This window comes from Chanos chanos, chromosome 8 (genome assembly GCF_902362185.1).
Source record: "Chanos chanos chromosome 8, fChaCha1.1, whole genome shotgun sequence".
NCBI lineage: Eukaryota > Metazoa > Chordata > Actinopteri > Gonorynchiformes > Chanidae > Chanos > Chanos chanos.
In genome coordinates, this window is record NC_044502.1 from 26,186,195 (window position 1) to 26,192,312 (window position 6,118).

A 6,118-nucleotide genomic window follows, 5' to 3' on the forward strand; every position below is an offset into this window, starting at 1 on the left:
CAGACTTTTTGCCTGGATCAAAGCTGCCGGCTGCCACAGGATGTTTAAGAAAAAGATCCGAGCTTTTGCATCGTGACATAGAGTGTTGATCAGCAAACATACTTAAGTTTACTTATACTACAGTGACAAGAAACAGGAGAGCTTTTCACAGGAAGAAAAAATTATATGGCTGTCAAAATGCAAATGAAAACCAAATCATTGGTATAGTTCTCACAGAACTCAAGGAAGTGTAACTGAAAAAGCATCTGACAAAATTGGTACAGAGGTGTTCTCTTGTATCACAAGCACAGTAACCACAGTGTCATACTTTTTTTTTTTTTTTATCTCTAAATAATTCCATACATTTTAGCAAAAGCATTAAAAACACCATTGCATTGTTTGATCATCAATCCATCCATGTTGCACCAAGCAGGAAACCGCAACACAATACATTTAATTTACAGAAAAGCAGCCTATAAAAATACAGCAATACAGAAGTAAAAACGTTAAGTCTGTGCCTAAACCCAAAATGAGGAACAAAAGTAGTCATGTGGTCAAAAAATTTCTCATGGCAAGCGCAAAGCAAAAGGCACAAAGGGAAACTGCTTGGGGTGATGTACAGTTTTGTGTTATGTATGGTGGGGAGATAACAAGTAATCATGCTTCTATTCAGTGCTCAGACAAAACCATATGGAGGAACAGGGAAAGATACGCAGATTTAAAATAACTTGCATACCTCTTACTGTTAAGATCACCTGTGTGTTTTGCTTGTTGGGGCATGAAAAAAGAGGCATGGAGGATAGGGGACTGGATGGAATTAGTGAACTAAATTAAAATGTTACTGGAATGACTTGTTTGCATTCATGACTTTTTCTAACCCACCAACACTTTTGTAGTCTAAATGACCAATACAGGAGAGTAGTTTTAGTCATGGAGAATTCAATTCACATACATCAACAACCAAAAAAAAAAAAATGGGGAGGGACTAAACATCAGCTGTGTACTGGACTGGGTTGTTACGATAATTGTCTTCTGTCTCCTGATGAGTCTGCTGCCACTCTGGTAAGCATTAATGATTAATATTGGCTAGCTTTCTAACTTCTCTTTTTCTGCTTTCCATCTTCTCTCAAAGACCACATATATATATATCTACACACACACACATATATGTGTGTGTGCGTATGTAGATAGATATTTTTCCGTGGGTTAGTTGATGTGTGCTTCTCATTAGAATGAGATTTACATCTGAGAATGAGATTTATGCCAACTACACACATGATTCACAGATCAGTGAGTAGCAGAGTGAAATAGCAGTGGAAAGTAATTTATTCTCTTAAAATGGGAGTCACTGGTGAACATGTCTCACGGACTGAGATGTTCGTGACACTGTTAAACCAACTGTAGAGCTGATGTTTTGCATTCCCCTGTTTATAAAACAAAAACAGTTGCCACGTCTCAATTATTCTCATGGGTTATCACTGCTCTGCCAAGCTCTTCTAGGTTACCTGGCATTATGATCCTTTATACATTATGGGATGTTCTCTCATAGTATTATTGAGCATTGATACGAGATATTGCATGATATACAATACATACACTTTATTATTTTTTGGTCTGTTTTAGTAAATAACTTCTGTATGGTAAATGCTTAAGGAGGTCCTTACCTACCATGCATAGAATAACTGACTACAGCTCTTACAACTTCACTGACCTTTAATTACTTTTAATTAGATTTCTTTGATACTCACTAATCAGCGATACTGACAGACTTGTCTGGCATGTTTTGTTCCTGCTGGGGTGTAATTTGGTGTGTCTCAATTTGGGCAGTGTTGAAAATGGGTAGCTTGATTTCTCCATTTTTCTTCCTGTTTACAAAATACATTATTTTTACTTCACCTGCACATTACACATGACTTATGCATATATATATATATGTGTGTGTGTGTGTGTGTGTGTGTGTGCGCACGTGCGTATGTATATGTGTATGTATGAGGAGTTTGCCTCATTGTCAAAAATCATCATATTATTACATTATTAAAGTTATTAAAGGAATTCGTCTAGAGTTTATCTATTTTCTTTGGTTTCTTCAGTGAACTCATACATACTATCCCATTTGTTACTGTGGAGCGGCTCTGGTTGAGTTGGACAGTTAAAGAGACTGCGCTGCATCTTCAGAGGAAAGAAAGTGATGGTCTGACATCATGGCTGACAGTGAGAACACACTTACTGTCCTCTCTTGGAACGTGAATGGATTCAAGCGAAAGAAATCGAGTGTGCTAGGTCACCTAAAACAAATAAATGCTGATGTGGTTTTTCTTCAGGAAACCCGCATAAGTCCCGACAACACATTCCCAGAGGAAGGCATCCAAATCCAACAGCTAGAAGATGGTTATGCTTGGGCAGTGTTTACCGTGTTTAAAAGGAACTCTCGAGGTGTAGCCATACTGTTCAAAAAGGCTCTTGGTTGCGAGGGACTCAGAGCTGTTAGTGATAAAAAAGGAAGATATTTGGTGATTTCATGCAGGATAATGGGGAACGATTTCATTTTTGTCAATCTGTATAACCCAACAGATGAGAAAATTGATTTTTCTGTGTTAGGGGATTCCCTGTCTGAAGCCCCAGAGTCAGCATACCTCTTGGTCGGTGGAGACTTCAATACTGTCTTAGACCCCAAATCTGACAAAACATCTGAAATCAAAAACAGAGGTCACAAGGCTCGGTTAAAAGACCTGTTGGGTTTTTTAGAAAGTTTCAGCTTGGTTGATGTTTGGAGGTTTATTTACCCAGAGGAAAAAAGTTTCAGTTTCTTTGGTGTTACAGGAAAATCACGACTAGATTATATATTTGTTCCCAAACACAATTTGAGAAGAGTGATCGCATGCAAGATTCATCCTAGACCACAGCACTCAGAGCGTATAGGCTACATTTCTGATCACGCTCCTGTATCCATTCAGATTTGGACGGGCAAATGTACGTGGCAGTTTGATCGTACTTTGCTTAGGGATGAGAATTACGTTGCCCATCTCTCCAGCATAGTTAGAAAGTTCTCAGGTATGTTCACAAGCAAAGACATGAAAAGAAAAGGAGACTTATGGCCAGGGCTTAAGGTCAGACTCATTTGTGAAGCGACTGCTTGTAAAAGGAGGAAAGTTGACAGAGGTGAAAAAACGATCAGCACTCTTGGAGGCTTACGCGAAACACAAGCTAATGGTAGATCTCAAAGATATACATTGAGACAGCGTAGGAAAAAGGAAGGTAAGCCCATATTATTTTCTGCATAGGTGTTTGACCTAATTCCATTATTGTTTTCCTTCATTAAAAAAAATACAAACTGTTCCTTTCCCTTTCTAGGTGATCTGAATGAAGCACAGAGTGATAAGACTTTCCCTGTCTCTCAAGCTCCTTACTCAGCGTCATATATCCAACAATATTTGGATAATCTTCACCACAGAGAGAATTTTGAAGAGGTCAAATCCACGCTGAATGCTGTTCTGGCAGAGCCCATTTCAAAGAAGGAAATCCTCCTGACCATTTTGAGCCTCAATGATTCAGCCTACCAGACACCAGATGGACTACCAGTGACAATTTTCCATCAGTTCAGTAGCAAACTTGTCGATATCCTTCAAGTGTTTTTTAACCAAATCCTTGACATGAAATCTGTTACATGTGCTTTTAATGAGTCATTCAACCCGCATCTTATAAGGGATACTAGTCATGATCACAGCTATAGCAGCAGTGTCAAAAATGATATGTCAAACACCTTGTTTAATGTAGACTACAACATTCTAGCCACTATTCTTGCAGAGAGGTTGAGTGGTGTCATTGACCATATTCTCAATCCAGGTCAAACAAGAACAAGTCTGTCTGTTCAAGACTGCATTAAACTTCTCCAGAAAGTGAAAACCAGCCACATGCCCATATTAGTCATCTCACTTAGGGTTAATCCTGTTGCACTGAAATGGCCATACTTATTCCACAGGCTAAAGACACTGAAATTCCCTGAAAGATTTAGATTTCTGCTGAGGTCTTTAGTGGTGACAGATGCTAGGTCTTCTCAGTCAGGTTCTTCATCCAGAGGTCTGAAGGTTGGGTGTCCACTCACTCCTCTGCTGGTGAGTCTCTGTCTCGTCCCTCTTGTTCACTCCATTAATGATGAAGAGAAGCTTCGAGGAGTTGGAACTCATGACGGAGAAGTTGTGAAGGCTCTGATTGACAAAGACCGTGTCATTGTGTTCCTCTCTGACTCAAATGAAGAGTTAACAGTTTTCGAGGAACAACTCATCAATTTTACTTTGAATTCTGGATTCATAGTTGATGACACATGTTCTGAGATATTTATTACAGAGCATCCAGGGCTCAGTTTAGGGGAAGAGAGTCTTAATTTTTTTAAGAGGACAACCAAAGGATTTTGGTACCAAGACGTCTTCATCAGTGCAAGATGTGATAAGTCCAATGTTGGGGACAAATACTTGTGAGCTGTTGTGCATGGCCGTATAAGGCAGGGAGGTGTCAAAGGTGTGTTCGTCAGATCAGTCCATAGTCAATGGCTGACAGCCATCACAATGTTGAGCCCAGCATCAGGACCCCCCCCCCCACACACACACACACTCACACACACTCACCTACGGTGGGCCGCACCCTGCCACACACACACTTCCAGTAGCTATAACGTAGAAAATATATATTACTTATATCTTATCTATTACTTATTTGCGGGGATTTCCCCGGGGATCAGGTTGAACCGTAAAACTGATGATTATGTATTTTAAGGAAGCCAAAGAGCGCAAAAATGAAGGATGGGTTTTTTCTAATTATTATAGTAGCTCCTTACGCCTGATTTACTAAAAGAAAAACAGCTTATGCAATCGCGCTATTTACCGCCCAGTGAAAGCATGTAGTCATTTGGGCGCAAACATAAAAATGATTTTAAATCTACCTGGTTTGCGCCTGCTTCAGTAAATCAAGGGGCGAGTCTTTATTTGTATCGCAAAACTGAGGATTAAAATTTACCTACAGAGCGCACTCTCCCGTTCTCTGCTATAGCCTACCTGTCTTAATCGCTTTATTGTTATTAACCCCTTTTCAACGTGTCTCACCCTGCACATTTAACTGAGAATATTTGAAGAGTTCATTTGACAAAAATGGATAAACGCCGTTCTTTAAAAAACGAACTGACTTCCAAGAGTTATTCTTAACACATAGCACATTCTAAACCCTGAATACGTTTTGTCACGATAGCCGATAAATTTGTTCAGCGAATCAGCGTGCTGCACCGGTTGATGGCCCTTTTGCAAATTTACGAATCGGTTGACTGAAGCTTTGCTGCTAATTCTGCTTTTATAAACTAAGCTGCGGAAGACACACTGATCTAACGTTATAAGTCCTGGTACTTTCAAAATAATAGCATAATGACCGCCTCTCTTTCGCTAATAAATCTGCACAGCGTCTCGTGTTGACCTTTTACGAGGGTAACGTTAGCATTGCTTGGTAGGTGAAAACAACAACATGTCCGAAAACGCCGACGCGATTTACAGTGCAGCATCAAATCTAAAATCTAAACTTTAGAGGACATTTGGATTTTATAAGAAGGAAGGAAAATTGGTTAAAAAAAAGAAAAGAATGTCTGGCCATTCGTAAAGTCTGTAGAACAGCGATTAAGTACATTGGTAGCACGACAAATCTTACCATTCCCCTGGTGAGGCGTTATTCTAAAACCATATGCTTACGAGGAGGGGTCTGTGGATGCTAATGTCAACAAGTTTGTTCAAGTCTTTTTTGTCTGTGTATATTGGAAAAGTAATAAACACAGTGTTTCTGAAATGATACATTTGTGTTCCATTTTTTCCCTGTGCCATAAAGTAATAAAAATACTTGGGATTCCCTGGTCTTTTATGAAATATATCTATCTGAATGTAAGCAATGCCACTTTTATAGAATTGGCTTATTTTAATTTATAATGGAAAATGAATGTCTACATTAAACAAATGTTAAGAACTTTATCAGATTGTATCACATCGCATCGAATTGCACTGAACTGAATCGCACCGAATCGTTACATATTAAAATGTATCGTCCCTGAATCGTATCGTAGCCCATGTACCTAGATACATATCGGATCATCTTGTAAGGGACAGATGCA